At 44.4% G+C, this 13,016-nt stretch overlaps 1 protein-coding gene across 1 annotated transcript in view; it reads right to left on the bottom strand.

Annotated features, from left to right (window-relative positions):
* SLC22A16 (solute carrier family 22 member 16) overlaps positions 1-13,016 on the bottom strand; it is an 84,338-nt gene that overhangs the window by 45,902 nt on the left and 25,420 nt on the right. The window lies entirely within an intron of this gene.

The raw sequence follows: 13,016 nt of genomic DNA, 5'->3' as shown, positions 1-13,016 counted from the left end.
GTGTATTTTGAAGAGGTAAATAAAACATATATTTCTTTATTGGGGTCCATCCTAACATACAGGCAGTTTGGACTCTGCAGGGTGCGGCCAGAAGACGGTGTTATAGGTAATAATGTTTTAATGGACTTCAATAAAAATAATACTTTATATTTATGGTGAGTGTCCCTTATTTTGTCAAGGTACAATTTGAAAAATAAAGGTGGGCCTCTTGCTTTGGCCCACCAGAACAGTCACGGTCTCTCATTTGGTCCCTTGGGAAAATGAATTGCCCACCCCTGCACAAGAGTAATAAGCAGCAAAAGGAATATTATGAAACACTTCACCCCACAGTGCAAGTAAAATGGACAACTGAAGCAAACTGTCTATTTGACACAAACTCATTTTTGTCTTGGCATCTGAGAACAGTTGCAATGCTGTGAAAATAGATAAAAGTAGGCAGTTGGTTTCCATGAGCAATTGCTTTTTATAAAGCTCATGTAAAAATACATTTAAGATTACGACTACTGCTAGAGCCGCGCCCTTCCTCAGCCTACATGATCCTATAAGGATTAAAATTCTAAAAGAATATTTAATAATATGCATAAAATCTAGTTCAGACAAGAACTGGAGGAACTGGAGCTGTTAGTAATCCCAAACTATCTAGCCAACACATTTACCTTCAGTATTATCAATATAACAAGTACATTTTAGAGGGTTTGTCCACTACTGCGATACTGATGGCCTATCCTTAGGATATTCCAACACAAAACAGAAGGAAAAGATTAGATGGCCTATCCTTAGGATATACTTTGGAGTAACAGTAATGAACACTGAAGACAATTAGTGGATGGCACAAGCAATAGCATCAAAGGTAGACATAAAGTATATACACATTTGGAATCTGTAGACAGCATAAGGCATGACATCAGGCTGCACACAAAATGTAAAACATAATGAGTAAAAAAAATAGGATAGATCATTAATATCAAATCAGTGGAAGTCTGGTCTTCCACCAGTCACCCCAACAATCAGCAGTTATTACTGCTGGCGGTAAACGGTGTGTAGAGCGGATCAGCACAGCTCCACACACAGCTTAGTGACCGTTCCTGAGAACTACAGATCACTTTCCATACATAGTCTACATCTGGCCACCATTGGAGCTGATCACAAATGATCAGTGGTGATTTAAGGGGGTGGTCGGTGTGTGAAGAAGCCCCCTCTTAAGACCCCAACCAAGATTTTTTATTATATTTTAGGCTGGTATTTTATAAGGACATTACTGTAGGTGCGGCCGGTGCCATCTAGTGGCCGAATGGGTACATTGTCATATGTAATGCTAAATGTGTGTTTCAAGCCTTAAATCTGTAATGTCTTTTGTATCTTTTATATTTGAATACTGCATTGTGTAAAGAATAAGGATGTTTTAGATAGAACAGATGTAGCAGAGTTATATAAGTGCAGGTAGATACCGTAATCGTGCTGGTGGGGTGCAGTATATCCGGGTAGCTCGGTGGAATTTACACAGCAAGAACAACAGCGGTTAAGGAAAGGTTTAGCCCCTGGGAGGAGCTTGGGAACTAGGTCCCTGGGATGAAGGAAATGTTTAAGGCGAAGATGGCTGCCTGAAGGGCAGGGTGTGCATGGTGCCAGGGTTCAATCGGTCCCCCTAAGAGCAGGTCTGTTGTTGGCGGCCTGCTGGGCGGCATAGGGGTTTCATAGGACGCACCAGGCACAAGGAAAAGAGCCAAGCTAGGACCTCAGGTGTTGGACGGGGTTAGACTAGTCAGCTCGTAACAGAACGTAGCCAAGAGAAGAGACAGTATTCGAGACAGTCAGAAGAAGTGCAGTATAGTGCTAGTGTGCACAGGAAAAAAGGAACAGCTTGAAAGTAACTACTAAAGGGACATATATAGGAATTGATAGAGGAAATAATTTAAAGTGACTGTATCTTGTATGAGAACCCTGCCACAAAAGTACAGTAAAGTTGTGTTAAAGAAAAAAGAATTTGATTGTTGTCATCCTTTTGATTGACCCTGAACTATAAGACAGAAGGAGCCAAAGAGTCCCCAGGTGGCAAGTAAGTAGATGAACCCCAGACATCTACTGGGCCCTCAATCTGCCTGTAGTAGGGCCAGGGGGTTACACGACATACTGACCATGACTACAGCGCCCCCTGTGCCCCTGTTTACAGTGATGCCGGACCTCATTGATCTAACATTGATGACTCATCCTAAGAATAAACCACAATATCAAAATAGAGAATATTTCCTTTAATGGGGAAACTAAGGGCAACACAATCCATGTTATGGGGCCATTGGAGTGAAAATCCCTCCACTAGAGTAAAGCGATAAATATGTAAGTAGGAAAAAAAATGATTCACCTTTGTTTTGCATCATAGTACACCAAGTATCTATAGTCATCAGTTGCTTAGAAAGACAAACAGTTGAATACTTTTGGCATTCACTTATTGGCTTAGGTTGCTACTAAGAAATGTATTCTCTGCCAAGATACTGTCTATTCCTACTTGAAAACAAATGACCATACCTCCAAGGTGCAAGTCTTCAATTACACTGGCTAGTATTTTCCCATTTCCAACTTTAAAACATCCAAAGGGGAGTTAGAACTCTATAAAAACATTTTCGTGCATCATTCTCTACCTTTGTCACTTTAATGTGTACATGTTTTCAACTTCTTATTACATAATATCATTTTCAAACTAATTTCATTTTGTACTATTCCACTATCTGGAAACCATTACAATAAAAAGACATAACACATGATAACCATACAGCACTTTGTTATAGGTGAGATAGAAGTGGGAACTTATCTGTTACAGTTTAGTCACTGTGTAGGATAGTGGAGAGGATTTCTTGTAAATATCATCTAGTCAACGCATCTTTAATAATGATCCTTAAGTCGTGATTAAAGAATACTATTCAAAACGCGTTGACTACAGCTTGTTTTCCATTCACTGTGCAATTGTTATGTGCGTTTTTACCGTTAGGTCCAGAAATACTTGGACAGTGACACAAATTTTGGCATTTTACCTGTTTACCAAAACATACACAATATACAGTTATGTAGTCAATATGCATTTTTAAGTGCATATTCTTAGCTCTAATTTGAGGGGATTCACATCCTAATTGGTGTAAGGGGTTAGAGCTCTTCAACATTTAGCTGCCTCTTTTTCAAGGGACCAAAAGTAATTGAACATTTATCTCAAAAGCTCTTTAATGGGTTGCATTAACTATTCCCTCATTAATCCATCATCAATTAAGCAGTTAAAAGGTCTGGAGCTGTTTCTAGGTGTGACATTTGTATTTAGAAGCTGTTCTTGTGAACCCATAACATGCGGTCAAAGGATCTCTCAATGGAGGAGAAACAGAACATCATTGGGCTGGGTAAAAAAAAAGAAAAAAACATCAGAGAGATAGCAGCAATGTTAGGGATTGCCAAATCAAGAGTTTAGTATATTCTGGGGAAAAAATAAGCACACTGGAGAGATTGGAAACTCAAAGAGGCCTAGATGTCCAAGAAGATAATAGTGGTGGATGATCACAGAATCCTTTGATTAGTGAAGGAAACTCAATCACAACATCCACCCAAGAGAAGAACACTCTCCGGGTAGTAGGTGTTTAGTATCTAAGTCTACCATAAAGAGAAGACATGATGAGAGCAAATACAAAGGGTTCACCCCAAGGTGCAAACCATTAATCAGCCCTAAAAATAGAAAGGTCAGATTAGACTTTGTCAAAAAACATCTAAAGCCAGCCCAGTTATAGAAAAGCATTGTATGGACCGTGAAACTAAGTTAACCTGTATCAGAATGATGGGAAGAAGAAAGTATGGAGAAGGCTTGGAACAGCTCATGATCCATGATGCCAATGTATGTAAAGCGCTTTGGAATTAATAGCGCTATATAAATGAATAAATATTATTATTATTATCCAAAGCACACCACATCCTCTGTAAAACATGGTGGAAGCAATGTGATGGCATGGCTATGTATGGCTTATAATGGCCCTGGGTCACTAGTGTTTATTGATGTGACTAAAGACAGAAGCAGACAGATTAATTCTGAAGTGTACAGGAGTATATTTTCTGCTCAGATTCCACCAAATGCAGCAAGGTTCATTGGACGGTGCTTCACATTACAGATGGATAATGACCAAAACATACTGCATAAGCAATCCAGGATTTTTTTAAGCAAAGAAGGCAAAGAAGTGGAATATTCTGCAATGGCCAAGTCAATCACAAGCCCATTGAGCATGTATTTCACATGCTTAAGACAAAACTGAAGGCAGAAAGACCCACAGACAAGCATCAACTGAAGTCAGCTGCAGTAAAGACCTGGCAAAGCATCACAAAGGAGGAAACCCAATGTTTAGTGATGTTGTCATGATTCGCCTCCCTATCCACATGGCTAGGGGGCGGAGCCTTCTCTCGGGCCTCACTTCCGGCCCCTGGATGCCTTAAAAGCTGACACTTCCAGTGACCCAGCTCCGGCTATAAGCTTAGCTCTGCTTTGCCTGTGATTGCTGGTCCTGTGAGTGATATCCTGATCTGTCTGTTCCTGTGCCCCCGTGCCCTTGTCTGTGTTCTGTCCCCTGGTCGTCCCTCCTGTCCTGTGTCCCCCCTCCTATTCCCCACTCGGCTGCTTCCTCCGGTACTGACCTTAGCCTGACTTTGACTTCGCTTCTGCTTGCTCCTCCGGTCCTGCTTTTGCCCGTACGGTGTTTGACCCAGCCTGTCTGACTATTCCTCACAAACCCTGCAGTTCTGCCTCTCAGCTGTGCTGATTAGGCAGTGCATGAGAACACTGTGCATTTCCTTCCTGGTTCTCATTGCTCTGTGTAGTGTCGTCTGCTGCAGAGCTCTGGCTCCCCCTGGTGGCAGCATTACAGTATAGCCGGCCCCAATAGGCTTTATCTCCCATAGGAAAAAAAAAAAGCCATTTAATTCTTGGTAGTGGGATCCAACTTTGCAGGATAACAAACTGTTATGGATCCACTCAGTACTTTATGCAAGCAAGTAGCCAACCTTACGCAGCTGGTGCAGGATTTGGCTGCAGAGCATCGCACCCTGGTAGCTTCACACAACATTCTGCAGAGTGAGGTTTCTGCTTCTGCAAGGGCCACCTCAGTGGCAGTTACCTCACAAACCGTAGGACAGCATAGTCCCACTGATGTCCAACTGACCTCCCCCGAACCCACGGTGATGCTCCCCGATAAATTCTCGGGGGAGAAAAACCTATTATGGACATTTAGGGAGAGTTGCAGGCTTCTTTTCACTCTCCGGCCTCGGTCCTCGGGGAATGAGACCCAGCGGGTGGGGATCATCATGTCGTTACTTAGAGGGGGTCCCCTGACCTGGGCGTTTTCCCTACCCCCTTCGGCCCCGGAACGGCGTTCGGTTGACCTCTTCTTTGACTCCCTCGGGGTGATATATGACGAACCAGACTGTGTACGGGTGGCTGAGGACAGGATCATGTGTCTCACTCAGGGAAACCACACTGCTGAGCTATATTGTTCTGAGTTTCGGCAGTGGTCCACTGAGGTACGATGGAATGATTCTGCACTCAGGTGCCAATTCCGGAGAGGTCTTTCAGACTCCCTGAAAGACGCTTTGGCTCTGCACCCTCCTCCCAGCACCTTGGATGATGCGATGACGGAGGCAGTTCGTATGGACCGCAGATTACGGGAAAGAAGGGGAACCATGCGTGAGATTCTGCCCCCTCTACCTAGGGCACCTTCTTTGCCGGCTATGGAACAGATGGAAGTTGGAGCCATCAGTCCAGATGAGAAGGAGAGGAGAAGACGCCGGGATTTCAAGCTGTACTTCTATTGTGGACACCATGGACACTGGAGGAAAGACTGCCCGGCTTGCCCCTCCGCTAAACAGTCGTCGGGAAACTTCTAAGTCTGGGTAATGGTCGAGGAGGTTGCCCAGACTATCAGGTACCTTTCCTCTCCTTAACAACCAAACAAAATAAGACTAGGAGTGTACGTGCAGAAAAACCAAAAAGAAAAAAAAATCCTAAAATCAATGTTTATTAAGGTAAAATATTAAAATTGCTCAAAGATACAGAGCATAATAACTCTCATATTTATAAGGTAGTAAATTGGTCACGTGAAGTGAGTGGGAAAACAAGAAATGTACAAACCAGCTGGTGAGGGAAGGGGCTCTGATTATCTCAACGTTAATAGGTAAGCCCTAGGTAACATGGCTCCAAATTTATTTATTTTTTTCAAAGATGAAGAAGTGAATAGCCTATTATCCTTAGGGATATATCGGGGATAGTCTCTCCCTCCCTTATAGCTACCTACCAGCGGAGGTGCACCTTAAGGAATTGGGTACCCCCCGCTCCTCGTCGGCTTTCCCTAAGCTGTCCCTTTGACCCGCAAGTCGCAAAAAGACCCACCACCAAGAGTAAGAGTGCCAAGTAGTCAATAGGTCATTGTCAAAAATATGGTTACTTATAAAAATTGGCAACCATAATACGTCTTATCCTTAAATAAGGAAAAGAAAAGGGCAAAACAACCAACTATATAGTATATTTTTTGCCTCAAAAATGGGAATCCATACACAGTTTTTATCGTATGCTCTTAATGCAATAATAGCCAATTTTCACTGTACATGTATACATTCATGCGCAGTAAAATAGGATGATATTAAGATACCAATGTACCGATGATGCATAAATATAACAAATGTAATCCCAGCAGGGAACTTATCTGCTGAGGTCACTGGTGACAATCCAACATCCCGACGCGTTTCCCCCCTAAAATTCTTATCCTAGGGGTTCATCAGGGGAAGAAGAACCAAGGATTTCATCATATCCAATTACATCAATTTCATCAGTTTTTGTATCTAAACAAAGAAGAGACATGTTTTCCAGAAATTAGGGCATACAATAACATCCAAAGAATAAACATACATTCTCCATAGGATAATGTATAAAGGATTATCATTTTAAATACCTTGGTGAATTTGGCTTTCTGAATGTAAGCAGACCGACCTCAATGGCCAAAAATGAAGGGCAAGTCGTCTGGCAGATGTTCCCAGTTCATATTCTAGGTACAGTGACCATGGTGTACTGAGACGCAAAAGCAGTGCAGCCATCTCTATAGTGTCTATTTATATATGAGAGCCAGCTACTACCACAAAGGTACTTCCTGTCCTCGTGGCAGTAAACCAGAAATGGCCGCTATGCAAACTATACGTCGTACCAAAAACCACATGGCAGAGCCGGAAGTGACAACAGAATAGTAAATCGTCACTTCCGCTCCCACGCGCAGGGATATGAGCAAACTGATGCCAAAAATCCTCGCGGTCAATCCCGCCATCTAGACCTGTGATAGGTGGACCGCGCGCCAACCGGAAGTAACATAAGCGGTGTAAGTCGTCACCTCCGCTCCTGCGCGGCAAAGCAACAGCCAAACAGGAAGCGGCATCAGGGTCATCAGACGCCACTTCCGCTCCTGCGCGAGACAGCATCGGCCAGACCGGAAGTGACATCGGAGTTACCAGACGTCACTTCCGTTCCTGCGCAAAACGGACCCAATATTGACGCGGTAAATATCGCTATCTGTACTATAGTGGGCAGAACCGGAAATAGCAAAAAGCGAGCCACCAGTCAAACCCGCTCACATGCGCAGCGACTCCACATGGCTAGTACAAAAAAACCAGCCACTGTGAACAAGAACTGCAAAACCGTTGCCATCAATTATAGAGAATGATAACAACATCAATCAAAAATATGTCTCGTACCACCATAGGAATTAGTATTTAAAAATGGGGCTTAAAGAAAGAAAAAATAGTAATAATAGTAACAAAAGCCAATATAATGACCACCTCGCCAAAAAATGTTAGAAAAGTGATCAAATGGAGAATGCATGTTGACTATATGACCGCACTAGAAATGAACTTAATAGAGTAAATACTCCAAAAGTACTGAACTCGAACCTGGCTATATAGATAACCTCTCAGAAGATAAGCAATGGCTATGGTATGTTTATTCTTTGGATGTTATTGTATGCCCTAATTTCTGGGAAACATGTCTCTTCTTTGTTTAGATACAAAAACTGATGAAATTGATGTAATTGGATATGATGAAATCCTTGGTTCTTCTTCCCCTGATGAACCCCTAGAATAAGAATTTTAGGGGGGAAACGCGTCGGGATGTTGGATTGTCACCAGTGACCTCAGCAGATAAGTTCCCTGCTGGGATTACATTTGTTATATTTATGCATCATCGGTACATTGGTATCTTAATATCATCCTATTTTACTGCGCATGAATGTATACATGTACAGTGAAAATTGGCTATTATTGCATTAAGAGCATACGATAAAAACTGTGTATGGATTCCCATTTTTGAGGCAAAAAATATACTATATAGTTGGTTGTTTTGCCCTTTTCTTTTCCTTATTTAAGGATAAGACGTATTATGGTTGCCAATTTTTATAAGTAACCATATTTTTGACAATGACCTATTGACTACTTGGCACTCTTACTCTTGGTGGTGGGTCTTTTTGCGACTTGCGGGTCAAAGGGACAGCTTAGGGAAAGCCGACGAGGAGCGGGGGGTACCCAATACCTTAAGGTGCACCTCCGCTGGTAGGTAGCTATAAGGGAGGGAGAGACTATCCCCGATATATCCCTAAGGATAATAGGCTATTCACTTCTTCATCTTTGAAAAAAAAAAAAAAAATTTGGAGCCATGTTACCTAGGGCTTACCTATTAACGTTGAGATAATCAGAGCCCCTTCCCTCACCAGCTGGTTTGTACATTTCTTGTTTTCCCACTCACTTCACGTGACCAATTTACTACCTTATAAATATGAGAGTTATTATGCTCTGTATCTTTGAGCAATTTTAATATTTTACCTTAATAAACATTGATTTTAGGAGTATTTTTTCTTTTTGGTTTTTTTACCTTTCCTCTCCTCCAATAAGATACTTCTGAATGTCGACCTCCGGGTCAAGGAGTCGGTCTGGTCTGCTACTGCCTTTGTTGACTGTGGGTCCGCTATGAACTTCATTGACTCTGAGTTGGTCCAAAGATTAGAGTTAGGGACAGTGAGGTTAGAAGGACCCATTCAACTCCTGGCAATTGATAAAACACCGCTGCCTCAAAACCTCATTCGGTTTGCTACAGAAAAATTGACTCTGGTGATCGGGTCTCTGCATTCTGAAACTATTTCTTGTTTTGTAATGCCCAATCTCCCTGCTGGATTAGTGTTGGGGTATCCATGGTTAAGGTTACATAATCCCGTTATTGATTGGGAGTGTCGTACCATAGTCAAATGGAGTCCTGCTTGTCATGAAAGGTGTTTACAATCTGTACCTGTGTTCTCCGTAAGTCCTGAGGGTCTTCCGGAATACCTGAGGGACTACGGAGACGTATTCTCGGAAACAGAGGCCGAGGTTTTGCCGCCTCATCACCCATATGACTGTGCCATTGATTTACTTCCCAATACCAAATTGCCCAAGGCCCGTTTATATCACCTCTCGGGTCCAGAAAGGGCTGCTATGAAATCATACATATCTGATAGTATACGTAAAGGGCATATCCGTCCTTCTTCTTCCCCTGTGGCTGCTGGGTTCTTTTTTGTAAAGAAGAAGGACGGAGGATTAAGGCCATGTCTCGATTTCCGAGAATTAATCAAAATTACTGTGAAAAACACGTATCCGCTTCCACTCATCCCTGATCTCTACAACCAACTCTCTGAAGCCCGGTGGTTTACCAAACTAGATCTCAGGGGGGCCTATAATCTTATCCGTATTAGAGAAGGGGATGAGTGGAAAACGGCCTTTCTGACGTCAGAGGGGTTATTCGAGAATTTGGTGATGCCTTTTGGTCTAACAAATGCCCCTGCGGTGTTTCAAAAGTTCATCAACGATATCATCTCTGATTTTCTTGGTCGTTTTGTGGTCATCTATCTCGATGACATTTTGATTTATTCTGCCGATAGAGATACGCATATTATGCATGTTCGCTCAGTATTACAGAGATTACGTGATAACCATCTGTTTGCCAAGCTTGAAAAATGTGTTTTCTCTGTTCAGGAAATAGCCTTTCTTGGGTTATTCCTTTCTCGTCATGGGATTAAAATGGATCCAGGAAAGGTGCAGGCTATCGTGGATTGGGTGCAACCCAGGGATATCAAGGCGCTACAACGCTTTTTGGGTTTCAGTAATTATTATCGAAGGTTCATTAAGGGGTTTTCTCAAATTGCCAAGCCATTGACTGACCTTACACGGAAAGGGGCGGATCTGCAGAACTGGTCGCAAATGGCTGTCCAGGCCTTTCTTGAGTTAAAGGACCGGTTCATGTCCGCCCCAGTCCTGGTACAGCCTGACCTCGAGGCGCCGTTTGTTGTTGAGGTGGACGCCTCAGAGGTGGGGGTGGGAGCTGTTCTCTCTCAGGGCCCTGCCACTCTGACTAATCTGCGACCATGTGCGTTCTTCTCCAAGAAATTCACTCCAGCTGAGAGGAACTATCATGTGGGTAACCGTGAATTATTGGCGGTAAAGTTGGCATTCGAAGAATGGAGGCATTTTTTGGAGGGTGCTGTTTACCGTATTACTGTCATCACTGATCATAAAAACCTTGCGTATATCGAGTCCGCCAAGAGATTGACACCTCGACAAGCGAGGTGGGCTCTTTTCTTTTCTAGATTTCATTTTTGTATTACTTTTCGGCCGGTGTCTAAAAACGTGAGGGCAGATGCACTGTCCCGTAGTTTGGACCCAGTGTCACCTCCAGAGCCTCCTTCCTCCATTCTTCCACGAGGGGTGGTGGTCGCTGCCTTGTCGTCCGAGTTAGAGGCTGAGGTCAGGGAGGCCCAGTCCTCAGCGCCATCTTCCGCTCCAGACACTAAACTGTTTGTCCCTTTGCACCTCCGGTTACGAGTACTTCAAGAGTTCCATGAGTCCGTACTTAGTGGCCATCCTGGAGTTAAAGCCACTCGCAGGGCTGTTGCTCGACTGTTTTGGTGTCCGTCTCTTCACTCAGATGTTGCTCGATTTGTGTCTGACTGTGCTACATGTGCCCGTGCTAAGGTATGTCGTAACCGGCCGGCCGGGGAACTGGTTCCATTACCTGTTCCTGAAAGACCATGGACCCACTTGTCCATGGATTTCATTACGGACCTCCCTGTCTCAAATGGTATGACTGTAATCTGGGTGGTGGTGGATCGTTTTAGTAAACAGGCACATTTTGTTCCCCTCTCCAGTCTACCTTCTGCTGCGACCCTTGCCAACCACTTAATTGACCAGGTGGTTCGGTTACATGGGTTGCCCCTGAATATTGTGTCTGACAGGGGGGTAAAATTCATTTCTCGGTTTTGGAGGGCCTTGTGCAGGCGGTTGGGAATTGAGTTGTCCTTCTCGTCCGCCTATCATCCCGAGTCTAATGGGCAGACGGAAAGGACGAATCAGACCCTTGAGCAAATCCTGCGGTGCTTGGTTTCTGCTCAGCAGGAGGATTGGTGTACGTTTTTGCCCCTTGCGGAGTTTGCATTCAATAGCAGAGTCCATCAGTCTACGGGAACTTCTCCCTTCTTCTGTAATTACGGGTTTCACCCTCACTTCGGGACCTTCTCTAGAGTGGATTCGGGGTGTCCAGGGGCCGACTCCATCGTTCAGCATCTGGGGGCGGTGTGGAAGGAGGTACGGCGGTGCATCGTGATGGCGCAACAGTCCCAGAAACGCCAAGCGGACAATTGCCGTTCTCTGGGACCCCCCTTTCAGGTGGGGGACAAAGTGTGGCTGTCCACTCAGACACTCAGAATATCAGGCTCAGGGTTCCGTCTGCTAAGTTGGGTCCTAAGTTTATAGGGCCCTATGAGATCATCGAAGTGATCAACCCGGTGGCCTTTCGGTTGCAACTGCCCCAGACCTTGCGTATTCCCAATGTATTTCATACCTCCTTGCTTAAGCCATTTGTCCCTTCAGTGGTGGATTCTCAGATCCCTCCGGATCCGATACTGGTGGACGGTGAGGAGAACGAAATTCAGCGTATTATCGACTCTCGTTGGGTTCGTAGTTCCCTCCAGTATCTGATTCATTGGAAGGGTTATGGTCCGGAGGACCGGTCCTGGGTGCCGGCTTGCTCCGTGCGGGCCGATTGGTTAATTGCGGCTTTCCACCGTAAGTATCCTGGGAAGCCTGCGGGTCCGGTGGCCCCCCCCCTTGAGGAGGGGGTTCTGTCATGATTCGCCTCCCTATCCACATGGCTAGGGGGCGGAGCCTTCTCTCGGGCCTCACTTCCGGCCCCTCGATGCCTTAAAAGCTGACACTTCCAGTGAACCAGCTCCGGCTATAAGCTTAGCTCTGCTTTGCCTGTGATTGCTGGTCCTGTGAGTGATATCCTGATCTGTCTGTTCCTGTGCCCCTGTGCCCTTGTCTGTGTTCTGTCCCCTGGTCGTCCCTTCTGTCCTGTGTCCCCCCTCCTATTCCCCACTCGGTTGCTTCCTCCGGTACTGACCTTAGCCTGACTTTGACTTCGCTTCTGCTTGCTCCTCCGGTCCTGCTTCTGCCCGTACGGTGTTTGGCCCAGCCTGTCTGACTATTCCTCACAAACCCTGCAGTTCTGCCTTTCAGCTGTGCTGATTAGGCAGTGCATGAGAACACTGTGCATTTCCTTCCTGGTTCTCATTGCTCTGTGTAGTGTCGTCTGCTGCAGAGCTCTGGCTCCCCCTGGTGGCAGCATTACAGATGTCCATGGCTTCCAGACATCACTCAGTCATTGCCTGCAAAGGATTCTTTACTAAGAATTAAAAATGATTATTTTATTTATGGTAAACTAAATTTGTCCAATTAGTTTTGAGCCCCTGACATGAGGAGGCTTTATAGAAAAATGGTTACAATTCCTAAAAGTTTCACAGGATGTTGTTGTTCAACCTCTTTCATCAAACCTGAAAGACTCCAATTGCATCTCAGTTTCATATTAAATAAAAAATAGTGGCATGCAGAGGCCAAATCATCAAGATTCAGTCACTGTACAAATATTTGTGGAACAAACTGTATAG

Source organism: Anomaloglossus baeobatrachus, chromosome 3 (genome assembly GCF_048569485.1).
Source record: "Anomaloglossus baeobatrachus isolate aAnoBae1 chromosome 3, aAnoBae1.hap1, whole genome shotgun sequence".
In the NCBI taxonomy this organism is placed as follows: Eukaryota; Metazoa; Chordata; class Amphibia; order Anura; family Aromobatidae; genus Anomaloglossus; species Anomaloglossus baeobatrachus.
The sequence above is the reverse complement of the archived record's forward strand: the minus strand, read 5'-3'. Positions and strand labels throughout refer to the sequence as shown.